Source organism: Cupressus sempervirens, chromosome 4, assembly GCF_028749045.1.
Source record: "Cupressus sempervirens isolate cs-2001-9-10 chromosome 4, ASM2874904v1, whole genome shotgun sequence".
Taxonomy (NCBI): Eukaryota; Viridiplantae; Streptophyta; class Pinopsida; order Cupressales; family Cupressaceae; genus Cupressus; species Cupressus sempervirens.
This window is the reverse complement of record NC_143121.1, coordinates 532,896,127-532,911,025: the sequence shown is the minus strand read 5'-3', so window position 1 is coordinate 532,911,025 and position 14,899 is coordinate 532,896,127. Positions and strand designations below refer to the sequence as shown.

Below are 14,899 nucleotides of genomic sequence, written 5' to 3'. Positions count from 1 at the left end.
AGGATTTGTGATGATAGCATTATTTGAAGTCGGTGTAAACCTAGTTTTGTTCCTGAAAAGAGTACTTAAGAAAAGCAATACATTAGTAGAAAATAATGTGAGAAAATGGATTGAAGCAGTTTATATGTTTTCTCTTGTTTGAGCATTTCTAAGTGATTCATACATGGGACACTTCACAACATGCACTAGCTTTCTTTGTATTTTTGTTGGGGTAAGTTAAAGCCATTCAATTCAGCTCACTTTTTTCCTTGTATTTTGGTTAATGGTTATAGAAATGATTGATAATTTTAGATAGGCACCTGATGGACTTCACAGGGTATGTGATTTTTTTCATGCATCTATTCAAGTATTTAGTAAGAAAAACTACCAAATGATCCATGCTAGAAAAATCTATAGATTTATGGGCATTTTCTTTACTAAGTATTAGCAATTTCCAAACATATTGTCTATGTTTGAAAGATATAATGTGGAGCTAGGATATTAAATTTCTTATTGCTATATGCCCTTCCCTGATACAAAGATACATAAATAATTATCTCTTCCCATCATAATAGGATAATTTTGGTTTGTTTGAAATAAGTACTGCTGACAAATTTTGTTTTTGGATTTAATTGTGTATGTGTTTTAGCATTAATGTTTTAGATACATCATGTGATCCATCATCACATCTTTTTTTATTTATTATTCTTCCCTCTCATTCTAATGATGGATCATAGGTGCATCTAAAACATTGATGCTAAAACACATACACAATTGAATCCAGAAACAATATAGAATTTAAGAGTTCATTACACTGAAATTTGTCAACATTTGGATTTTGGAAATTTTTTCAATGCTCCCCTTAGGATTCCTGACAAGGGCTTAACCATCTCCTATGTACTATAAATTGAGTGGTTGTATTAGGCATTGATAGATTAGTCTTTTGGTGCAATGGCAACCTAACTCTAACAAGTGGTATCAGAGCTTGGTCACAGGTTTGAATCCTTAGACCCTCGGGTAACGTTGAGGGGGAGATTGTTAGAAATTTGTTCAATGCTCCCCTTAGGATTCATGAAAAGGGCTTAACCACCTCATGTGTACTATAATTTGAGTGGTTGTATCGAGCAATTACAACTTTGTCTTTTGGTGCAATGACAACCCCACTCTAACATTGGATTAGACCTCAAAATCAATATTGAAGTGTTTGTGTTATTAATAACTAACAAAGAACAATATATTTCTCTTATTTCTCCCTTGTCATTAATATTTAGATTGAGGTCAACAATTTTTTGAAATTGTGGATGAGTTAACTTTTTTTTTTTTGTAAAGATTAATAGAACTAGGCATGTGAATTTTAGTATCACATTCTCAATACAAGTTCTTTATGTTGAGAAAAAATATTATTAACAAGGATTAATAATTTTGGATATTTGTTTTTATGGTTTCAAATGTACAAACTGTTTATCCCAACATCTTGATTTTGCAATCTAGTTTCTTCAAATTTGACTTAACAATTTTAGCTTCTTCCTTAAGAATGACCCAAGTCCCAAAGTATGATTATCATCTTGTCAGATCCATACAATATCTTTGAGAGTGTGTTTAAGCTATTGATTACATAAATTTTTCTTATTATATTGTATCTCCATTGGCTTTTCTCAACTCCACTAGAAATAGTGAAGGTGTCACCTCAAAAATATTTGAAGATACCAATTTACCTTTTCTTCCATTCTTATTTCCTTGCATCTTGATTATGAAATCTATTTTCCTCATATTGAAGTTCAAGAGTTTAGCCACTTCATCAAGCTTTGTGCATATAATAGAAAATGATTGAGTAGATGTAAATCACTTCTCACTTTTTGCTATGTTTTTCCTCTTCAAGTAGGTGTAATAGATGAAGCCATGAGAAAAAAAAATGACATCAAACACATTTTCAGCTTGATAACCTCTTTACATGGGTGTTGTAAGGGGATGAATTTTGACTCATCTTGAAGCTTGCTTTGTCCAAAATTTTTCTAACAAGGTCATATCCTCTATCTCAGATTATAAAGGCTTGCATTGTATTTTAAATAATGGAACTTCCATCAATTAGGGAATAGTGAGTTAGGTTTTAGGATGGGGATCTAATAATGTGTATGTTATTTTTCTAATGTCATATATATGAATACTAAAATGAACATTTAATTTATTTGTATAGCTTATTGTACATGACCATCAGGTTGGGATATTGAAAAGGTAGACAACTAGCCATCAAAACAAACAAAATAACCCCTCATGGTGATACATCTACCTTGGCACCATCATAGAATTTTCTTGTAATCATCTCTTGTGAAACATATGTAGGAGTACCAAAAGTTGTATGCAATAGACCATCGTGATTGAGTTGTTGAGTCATTGAACTTAATCCAAAGTTTAAGACATTCAGATTGGTGATCTAATCTAGACTCAACTTTTGCAGTTTCAAATCTTTGTAATAAACTCCCATGCTATCACAAAAGTCCACTATAATGATAACTTGTTTGAAGTATTCACTTGCTACATCCTCCTTTATCTTTCCTTTTGCAACTTTGTAGAAGAGTTCTCCTATAATAAATTCCATATCATAATAGATTTTGGTATGTATTTCCATGACTTAAAATATTTGTACAATTTTGGGATGCTTGACTAGTCTAATCACAGTTGTACAATGTTGGATGCTTGACCGGTCTAATCTTAATGTATGACTTTTGATTTTTCTTGTAAGAGTTGTTTACATGACTGGTAGATGATAAAATGAATTGTTAAAATGAATAGTGATAGATTTTTTTATCATAGTCACAAGTCATGGAGGACTGTAAGTAGCAGTGGAGAAGGATAGCTAAATAATGTGAAAAATAGTGATTTTCCCAGTTACAAAATGAAGTGATAGTGTAAAAAAAACTAAAAATGGTGATAAGTCATTTTTATACAATAGCAGTATTTGGTTCAAGAAGAGATGAAAAGCTAGGTCCAAAGCCATACCCAACTATCCAACCACCTCCATAAGTACACGCAATCAAAGAAAAGCATAGAGAAAAGCAACAAGGAGAGAGAGAGAGAGAGAGAGAGAGAGAGAGAGAGAGAGAGAGAGAGAGAGAGAGAGAGAGAGAGAGAGAGAGAATAACACTTTTATTAATTCATCAAGTTTTCAACATACATACCAGCTGTAAGGCCTTTTGGGTTATGGTCAAATAAAAAAATACAATTTCAAGATCTATAGTACAACTTCAAATTTATAGCATCTTCTTTGAACTCACTAATTCCCTCCTTCTCCTAAATTCCCTCTTTTTATTTCTACCCTAGACTAAACCAAATACCTCTACTTATACTTTCCAAAACAACTTACAAAAGATTGAATAACATTAGATAAAGAAAGGTCAACCTCAAAATGGTCAACACTCATCCCTAGAAAAGATCATATTATTAAATTCATAATCTAAATTAAATACAAGAGTTGGATCCAACTAAGAACCGAATACAGACAAACTAAATCAAAGAAGGACTCAAGCATCAACAACAATAGGTTCACTCAGTGCAAGAAGGATTACTCAATCATTAGGTCATCATAGAAAAACTCAACTAATATTATAGGACTGGGTCAATATTGAAAAATCTTAGTTGACACTGAAATCGTTCGGTTGACACTACACAACTTAGTTAGCAAAGAAGAAACTCAATTGACACAACAAGCTTAGTTAACACAAAATAGCTCAGCTAACATTGGAGAGCTCGGTCAACATAGATAGAACTTAGTTAGACTACCAGAATGAACAAAAGTGAAGGATTGCAAGGAAACCTACGATGCTCCTACATCAGATAACTAGGGTTGAAAGAAATGATTCTCCTAAATATTGCAACTATCACAACCTAAGCTGAATCCAACTCATATTGAGAAATCTGTGTAGCATCTTCAATTAGTCTATTCTTCCATTTTACCAAATACTTATAGTAATATTATCCTCTTGTGCTCTTACCAAATCTCTGATCAAATACTTGTTCAACCTCTTTAATTTATTTCTAAGGATAATCATATGATACAACAACTTCATCATTTGACTCATGATACTTATGCAAATCAGCAATATTGAATATAGGAGATATTTCCACAGTCAAACTTCCTCAAAATCTTACAAGCTTCAAATTTCTTCATCTTCACCTTATTTTATGTTCCAATAGGAAATCTACCTTTCTTCAAATGAACCATCACCTCCTCACCAACTTCAAAAATATGACATCTTCTAGACTTATCAACATTCTGCTTATACTTCAGATTACTTTGTTACAACCTCAACTTCACTTCCTTATGCAAAGGCTCCTTAAAACCAACAAATTATTCCCTTGTAGCACTTCTCTTCTCTTAATGAACAACATCCCTCAAATCTAATATTCCTCTAGGCTGCATTCTACTAACAATCTCAAAAGGTGTTTTACCTTTACTCCTATTCACATAATTATTATATGCAAACTCAGCTTGTGCCAATACCAAATCCAATTACTTGGTTTATCTCCAACTAAGTATCTCAAAAAATTACCCAAACTTCTATTCACAACCTCTATTTATCCATCTATCTATGGATGGAATTTAGAACTAAGTCTCAACTCAGTATCCATCTTCTTCCACAAAGTTCTCCAAAAATATCCAACAAACTTACAGTCTTTGTCAGAAATAATACTCCTTGGTAATCCATGAAATCTAACAATCTCTTTGAAAAAAATCTTAGAAACATACCCAACATCTGATGTCTTCTTATATGGTATGAAATGAGCCATCTTAGAGAACCTATCCACAACAATAAATATGGAATCATACCCCTTTACTATCTTAGGTAATCCAAGAACAAAATCCATACTGATGTCACTCTAAGGTTTCTTAGGAACAGAAATAGGTGTATACAAACTAGTATTCTGACTCACTTCTTTTGTAGCTTGAAAAACTTCACAACTCCTTACAAAATTTTGAACATCCTTATATACATTTGTGGCCAATAGTAGTTATCAGTTAGCAAGCTCAATGTCTTATAAAATCCAAAATGGCTAGCCAATCCACCACAATGCTTTTCCTTAATCAAATTGACTCTCATAATACTTCATGGTATACACAACTAAATTAATTTGAATAACATTCCTTCTTCAATGAAATACTCATCATACTTACTCATGTGACCTGATAGATTTGGTTCTTTGCACTCTCTCCATGCCTCAAAAAAACTAGGTTCAGTATCATACAACACTTTAATTTCATCAAAACAAAGAACTTAAACCTTTATCTCAGTCAAAAAAGAACATCTTCTACTCATAGCATTAACAACTCAGTCAGTAACTCCACACTTATGCTTAATCAAAAATGTGAAACTCTTCTACTTAATGCATCAACAACTTAGTTAGTAACTCCACTCTTATGCTTAATCACAAATGTGAAACTCTGCAAGTATTCAACCCACTTCATATGTCTCTGATTCAATCTATGTTGACTTTCCAAGTACTATAAAGATTTATGATAAGTATACAACTCAAGCTCCTTTGGAATCAAATAATGTCTCCACTTCTTCAAGGATTGAACAATAGCATAAAACTCTTGATCATACACAAAATACTTCCTTTTTGCATCATTCAACTTCTCAATAAAGAAAGCAACAGGTTTACCTTCTTGAGTCAACACAACTCCTATTATATTGCCACTTACATCACATTCAACTTGAAATACTTTATTGAATTTAGGTAAAGCCAATACAAGCAACTCAACAACATTTTTTTTCAAAGTCTCAAAAATTTTATCAGCTCCATGTCTCCACTTAAGTTTTTTTTTATCTCCTCTCATTGTCTTAGTCATAGAATTACAAACATAACTACAATTCTTAATAAAATTTGTGTAAAAACTAGCCAAACCATGAAATGGTCTTACCTTACCCACATTCTTAGGTGTAGGCCATTCCAAAATTGCTTTAACTTTCTTAGGATTCATTCTCAATCCATCAACTGAAATCACAAAAACCAAATACACAATCTCCTCATACATAAAAGAACACTTTTTCAAGTTAATCATCAACTTCTCCTCTTTCAATATATATAATACTCGTCAAAAATGCTAAAGATGTTCTTCCTTAGTCTTACTAGATATTTGAATATCATCCAAATAAAAAATCACAAACTTACCCAAAAATCTCTTGAGAACTTCATTCATCAACCTCATGAAAGTACTAGGTGCATTAATCAAACCAAAAGGAATTACCAACCATTCATAGAAATGATTATTTGTCTTAAAAGTAATCTTCCATTGATCACCTTCTTTGATTTTGATATAATGATAACCACTCTTCGAATCAATCTTGGTAAAATACTTTTCTCTACTCAAACAATCCATCATGTCATCCATCCTCAGCATAGGAAATCTATATTTCACTACGATCTTGTTAATAGCTCTAGAATTAGTAGACTTCCTCCATTTTTAATTCTTCTTAGGTGCTAATATAGTAGGTACATCATATGGAATCAAACTTTCTCTGATCAAACCTTTATGTAACAACTCATGCACTTGTCTGTTAAGTTCTTCATTCTTTGTGTGTCAATATATATGGTTCTTTATTAGGCAAACTAGCTCCAAGAATTAGGTCCATGCAATGACTTATACTTCTTACTAGTGGTAAAACATTAGGTATATCTTTTGCAACAATATCTTTATACTCATTTAGTAAACTTGCAATTTCTACTGGCACTCAGTCAATACTACTAGTTTCTATTGTCACTCAACCATCACTTAATTATGTCACTCGGTCACAACTGACTAGTACTTAGTTATTACTAAATGGAAATTAGTTATCACTATTTTATGTCACTCAGTTGCTATTGGTACAACTTAGTCTCCTAGGAATTATGGTAAAACAAACTTGATTCCTCTTGATTTCCCTTTCAAAATGCCTTCCATTAACCATATAAATTCTCATAGGAGTACAATTAACCTCATCTGTTCTTTCAATCAAAGGAAACAATATTTGCATTATCCCATTCACCCAACGAGTATATTGATTCAATCTTCCATCATGCACAACATATCTATCATGTCTCCAATGTCTACCCAACAAAATATGACAACAATCCATAGGCATAATATCACACAGTGTATGTACGAAAAGTTTCACACTTCTATAAACCATTATTCTTGATAATACCCATGAAAGAGGGCATCTCAAGAGTGGCTTACAACTCTCTATCTATGATGTGCAAAGGCTATGAGATGGTGGATCTCAAATAAATCAAACTATGCAACCCTTGCAAGGTGCACCATAGAATGAGAGATTCAAAGATGGGAGAAATAATGCTAGCATCCAAGAATATAGAATGAATGCAATGCAAATGAAAGCTAAATGAGAGAAAGTAGAATGTAAGATAAACCAGAAAATAAGTATTAAAACCCCTATTTAGACTAGATGATTTAAGCTACAAGCATGGAGGAAAACTATAATGAATGAGAAGCATGAAGAATGAAGAATGGAAGATAGAAGAATATGAGCTCCACGACTATGAGATCTTCAATCCTACAACATAACATTAGTAAAAGAGTGGATTTGTGAAGTGAGGAGTGAGCTCTCCCTTCTAAAGAGAAATGGATGATAGAGATCATGAGGCAAGATGCATGTGATCAAGGGTGGAGTTTGAAAGTGAGATTGATCCATGTGCACAAGCATTTCCACCAATCGAGATGAATAGTTGACTTTTGTCACTCATGTGGGAAAAAAATGTCTTTCCTTTTCTTTTTAAATAAGGGAAATGCTTTTGTGTGTGCAATTTAGGATAAGAGATGAGTGGGGAATTTTATTTAATTAAAAGGGGGATATGTTCTTAGGATAAAGTGGTCAAACTATAGAATACAATTAAATATATGATTTTTTGGACATTTCATCAAGGATAAGCATTAGATAAATTATGAAAAAATACTAGAAAGGGGGCTCATAGTCTATATGACCATTTTTGGGTAATTACATTTTCCCCTCTTTGATTAATGTGTGATCGATCTAGGAACACATTATGCCAAAGAATGAAGAAGCCAAGATAATAGAGAGATATAAATCTAAAGAACGAAGCACAAAGAGATAGTAGATCCTAAATGTGCAGTCTATTTAGCAGCAACACTAAACATTTAGAGAGAGAAGAGACAATATCAGTACCCGGGGCAAGCACTTATATGTTGAGAAAAGAAAGCATATAGATCAAGAGAAAATAGATAGTTTTATCAAAAAGAAATTTGCATCAATGATAGAATATTCCTACTCCCTTGGGATTGAAATCAAAATGAGATAAAGGAGGTGCAAAAATAAGCTAGATTTGATCAATTCAAAACAAAGAAAAGTTCACAATGATAGATAAAAGATTAAGACCAAAGAGTGACCACCAAGCAATGAAGATATGCCCCAGTTTGACTAAGTTTGACCAAGAAAGATAAAGCATAAAAATTAGGTCAAAGAAAGAAGAAAGATGAGATGAAATAGAAATGAAATAGAAATCAAAGTGAAGAGTGGAAGAGAGTAGAAATGATGAAAAAATGAAAAAATGATGATTTCCCCAACAAGATTTAAAGATTAAGCCTCAACTACATAGAAGAAGGAAGAAATTTTGACTAGTAAGATGAACCCAAATTTGGATTTCGATCCCAAAAATGGATCAAGGATGTCAAGATTAGAAAAGATAGGTCAAAAGAATAGATGAGATGGTAAGATAGAAAAGAACAGAGAAATAGGAAAGAGGAGATAAGATAAGATCGAGAAGAGGCAAGAGAAGGATGAACACAATTAGCTGACAATTTTGTGAAAGATAAAGAAGAGAGCTCTCTCAACATGCAAAATGAAAAGCTAAGCTAGAATGAACCTTGGAATGCATGATAGTATGAAAAGGTGCAATTGCAAGGGTTACATAAGTAGGTCCTAGTTTTTATCATTGAGCCTTATTAGGGACATCAGAAGATCATACAATCATTACTAGAATAAACTATGAGGATATGAATATGATCTATATTGGATAAAAATGTGGGAACCCAACCTATACATCAAAGACATATAGGTCAAGATGAATAGTCTAGTTAGACTCTCTAAGTTTAGTGTATCAAGATTACACTTGTATCAAGGTATAAGCACTAGGATAATCCTTGAGTGTGGTCTTACAAAAATAGAATAGGATGATATGTTGTAAGTGAAACTGTCAAATAGGAAAAGCATGGATGCTCTAAACACCTTAGACTAACAAAGTATACCCACAAGCAGAAAGTAAGTAAACATGGCCCATGCCCATAGTATTCTAGTCAATGACATCCTTGAAAGACTATTAGGGAGGGAACACATAGAAAAGAAATCATCATAAAAAACACACAAAGAAGGTAAATTTCATCATAGCTCAACAAATTTTATTGTTTAAGTGTGTGTGTGTGTGGAAGTCACATGACTATCTCCTATAGGAGTATTAATGAGAAGCATCATAACATCATAGCTGACTGTATCTAAAGTATCTAATAAGTATTGTGTAATACCCCGCCAAGGGATCCAAAGAATTTCACTAAGTTTACCAAACAATTTTTTTTTAAAACATAAATTATAGACCACTCACAACATTTTGCGGAAGCAATAGTAACATCCAACTGCAAGTAATCATAAACAGTTACATTCTCTGAAGATCCCTTAACGTTGAATTACTTCTAATCATAACTTATTCATCTAACATTACATCCTTAACAATGAAATAACAATGATACAACCAACATTCTTAAACTACACACAAGTGTCCTTTTTTTTGTAATTACATTTTAGATTGCTCAATCATCCACTGTACATTTTACAAGGTATGAAAAAGCTTAAAAGAATAAAGCATCCATGTAAATAAAGTACATCATCATCCAATATTAATCCATGATGCAATAAAAGTAAATGAAACTATAAACAATACATGATACATCATCATCATAAAGATATAGACATCCATCATGTAAGATAATCATACATCACAAACATAAATAACTAAGTGCACGGTTCCTCCCAACTGTAAATAGCATCATTAGACCATCGTGGATCCTAGCCATCCCTCCGTGCGTAACATTCCAAAGCATCGAAGAGATCATCGACTATAAACATAGTAGGAATGTCACTCCTAAAACATCCTACTAACATGCAAAGTAAAACATAAGATAACATCATCTAACTATTGCAAATCATCAATATAAGAAACATACCAATAAATACATCCATCATAAGGTATATCATCTATCATAATGATCCAAGAACAAAATGAAGATAAATACCAACCAATAATACTCCAGCCACGGTGTCTCAATGGATCTCAAATGATAAGAGTGATAAAACACTACCACCCGACCGCGTGGATCCTAAGTGGTCCACTCCCACCGTGCTGAGGAGATAATGTCAAGTCCCAAACAAGCTATCAAAAAAATCATATAGCAAAGATACTCTCTAAGTCCAGGAATCCTAAAGTATACTACTCAAAGGTTCCAACACACACAAAATTGACATCTAATTCCCAGAGGCACACAATGACATGTAGGAAACCTACTCTACAAGTGAGAAAGTGTCATCGCATTTATCTCATACAAGTTACCCTAGCAGTTAGCTAAACTCCACGGGTCCATACAGATCTCATGCGGCCACTAGTATCCTCTCATACTGACAAGGCATACTATGGAATGCAAGGTCGCAACCATGCGTCTCACTACTCCCATCCTAGCCTGTACAAGCGCTCAAGGCATGGGCGAGAACCAAAACAATTATCTTTTTAGGTTCATTTAATCCCCATTTAGTGTGTAAATGTTATCACTTATTAACCAAACTTACAATGAGTTACCCTGGCAACCACTTAGGGCCCCGACCCCCATTGCAAGCCACTTCTGGACACTACAAGTAGATAACCTACCCTAATGCTCATGGAATCATAAAATCACCACAGTCCTGTACAAGCGACTGTAAAGAAAATCCATAAAAAGAATCATCAAATATCCATGATAAAAGCATCAAATATCCATAATAAGAATCATCAAATCTCCAAGATAAGAATCATCAAAATCTCCATGAGCATCTGGAAAGAATCCATAGAAAATCATGACCACAATAGTTCTCTATTGGCAACTGAAGGCATCACTGATAATCATAATAATCATTGGTTCTCAATAACCAAAATACATCTCAAAATAAATCACCATATCCTTTGGTTCTCAACAAGCAACCAAGAATATCTCAAAATCATACTGATCAAAGACTCCAAAATGGTTGAGTCAAACATGTCACAACATGACATCATCAAGAATAAATCCACATTTCAGTCCCATCATGGCGACTACAAAGTAATCCAAGGATGACTGATCAATGACTCAAAAATGATTAGCTCAAGAGTCTCATACACATACATCTCAGCTTCACACATGAAGACTGATGAACAAATACAAACATTTCATAGAGCATACGATCACATAACCATGGTTGGGCTTATAAAGATCGAGACCAAATAAGATCAACATGCCATCACATCTCATAACCCCCGAGCCTCTGGTAACAACCTAGGACTGGTCATCACTAGTTAACCCAAAACCCAAAACAAGAAGCATATAGAATACACGATGCAAACACATGTTTTGGTTTTGCTATAATCTCATGGTTGAATTAAGTGTAGAGCTTCGGTTTCCATTTTCAAGAATACTTCAAATGTCTAAGTTTCATCATCTGACCTACAAGTCAACCTGTTTGTTCCCCGATAGCATTATCATTCCATTATTAAGAATTACATTCTAAGAATAACTTAAAGATAAATATTCACTAAACTGATCATCATTGACCTTAATTAAATTGTTTTCTATTTTAACCATGATCCATATTCAAATTGATCAACTCTTCTTATCGTTCTTCAACTTTTCACATAAATCAAGGATCATTAATCGTTAAATTATAAGAGAACCAATTATCGTTCTTCGAATAAGATATCATAACTTAATTAGAATGATCAATTAAATCCATCAATTAACATAGGCACACCATCCATGACCTATTATCATTCTAATAATTCTTAATTAAGACTTAATTAAAAATTTAAGCCTTTTAATTCAATCGTTATCATCATTGACAATCATATAATATCTAAAGTCATAATTCAAGTCATAAGATTTATCAACTTCAATATAGATAATCTACAATCTCGTTAAAAGAATTATATTGATTGAATCTCTATTATATAACTTAGTTATTAATTAAATCCAATTAACTCTCACTAATTGATTTAATTAATAATTGCATAGCAACGTTCCAATTAATTTCAGTTGACTAATAACTAACTATAATTTTGTAAGTTAAAAGTCATACACAAATATTCATATTCATAGATCAATAATAATAACTTGTTATTATCTAATAACAAGCTATATAGAAAATCTTAATAATAATTCCGTATGACCACATTCGTCATTCCTATATGAATACTAATGTTTCCTTAATTAATCCACATTATCAATAATCATTTAGATCATTAAACTATTATTTATTAATAATTTCCTAGACCCAACAAACATTAATAAATAATAAACTCATCAAAACTATTATTACTCGTTCTAGAGATCCTTCCACAATCTTCATTAGTTAATATTCAACTAACCTTTAAGGTATATCAATAACTAATACATAACGTATTAACAAATCCAGATCATGACTAGGTTATTAAATATTATAACAATGATTTTGACCTTTGTCAATTAAATCCAATATCATTTAAAGTCTCTTGATTTACATTACTATAATAATCATCATTAAACATCTTTATATATTACCATCTCATAATTATTTAATATATATTAAATAGTATTTAATATACATTAAATAAAATTAACATTAAAAGTCAACCATTAGACTCCATTTTCTAAAATCAACTAAGGTAAGTGTTCAAATAACCTAAATCTTCAGATTTATAACTTCATAATTTTCTCAACACATTATGAGTTCTTTCCCACTAAATTCGATCTCCACTAATTCATTGATTATTCGTATTTAACCTTGTTAATAAAACAAATATGATACATTGACGATAATAACATATCATTTTTATAAAATAACAAACATTATTGTTTATTCATGATTTTATACATTTTAAATGATATTTATTATCATTTTTATTATTATTAACAAATATATATATATATATATATATAATCTTAAGCCACATAAATAACTCATTCCTAAAATAATTTGTCTATTTAAGAATAAACCAAATTATCACCGAGCAATTATTGGTTCTGATAATTATTTATCAACATTTTATTGAATGAAACTTATTAATACACAAAACAACATTTATTATGCTAAATAACATTTACTAAAGTTAATAATATTAACTTAATATCATATGATAAATACAATATAAATTAACAACTATGCAAAAATGTTTATCACGTAATACAAAATAACTTTTAATAAACATAACATCACCCTCCACTCGTGATGAAGTTTATTATAAGCACTGCTAATACAGTCGCCTATCTGTACAGGGGTTGTGCGGTCTGTGAATAGAGACGTACGACAGTCTTAAAGAGCCACCCTTATCGTAGGTTCTCTGCGATCGACCATGCAATTATTTTGTTATAATCATTTTTTCTCTTCTAACATTACACATTTCCTACTATCATCGGCCCCTCTCATGCATATAGTACATAGTTTGGTAAGCCGTGGACGGTAGCAGATTCTGTCGCTGGGCTATTAAATCGTCGTGCGGTCACAGCCTCCGCAGTCGGCTACACTGCAATCGCAGTGCTGACGCAAAGGGAGGTCGCCAATAAGAGGTGAGTGGGTGTGGTGGGTATAAACCTCACCCACCCCAACACATATAAGTTGCTTTATATATTTTGTTTATAAAACACAGTTTTAAATAGTGTTTTTCAATAACGCTTTATGCGATACCAAACTAATAAATTTCCATTGCGCTTTAAATATATATATATATATATATATATATATATATATATATATATATATATATATATATATATATATATATATATATATATATATATATATACGCAGACTATTTTTAATTATTATAGCATATTATATATACATATATGCAGATTTATATTAAGAGAACATATACAAGATTTTCTAAATCTATAAATTAAGAGTTTTCTCTCTAAAATAACTGTTCTCTAAATTTAACCAATTCTTCTAATAGGTTTGGCTTATAGTTTTAGAAACTATTTTTTTAAAGTCCATTAATCAATTTGATTCCAAATCAAACCCAAACCCGTTTAGATCTAATGTCTCTTAAATTGGATCTAGGGTTTTCTAATATTTTCTTCTCAAACAAATAAATACATATCTAGATTCTGATTCAAATTGCAAATTCATTTAGGTCCCGTTTGGTTGCTGGCATAGGAATAGAAAATTAGAATAGAAAAATGGAATGGGAATGGAAATGAGGAATGGGAATAGAAATAGGCAATTCCAATCATGTTTGGTGCACTTGGAATTCGACTAGGAATATGTTAATCTATTGTTTGGTTGTACAAAAATAGAATAGGAATAAAGTTAAGTTTTGTATTTTTAAAAACATTTTTCCTAAATTTTTTTTTAATTTATTATTTTTTTAGTTAATTCATTTTTATTTTCATTTTTTTAAACAAATAGATATAATTTTAAAAAATGTTATCAAAATTTAAAAAAAAAAAAAATTAACAAAAAAAATTCAAAAAAAAAAGTTAAAAAAAAATTGAAATTTTTTTTTTTTTTAAATTTAAAAAAAAAAAAATTTTAAAATTAAAAAATAAAAAAAAAATAAAAAATATTTTTTAATGGAAAATCAGAATGGGAATGGAAATGGCCTATTCCAATAACAGATATTTTTTGGCATAGACATATGCTCATTTTAGGGGCAAAATTGGAAT

General features: G+C 31.4%; 1 pseudogene; it reads right to left on the bottom strand.

Annotated features, from left to right (window-relative positions):
- Positions 1 to 1,475: 1,475 nt before the first annotated feature.
- LOC149562271 (CBL-interacting protein kinase 5-like) overlaps positions 1,476 to 14,899 on the bottom strand; it is a 36,002-nt pseudogene continuing 22,578 nt past the window's right edge.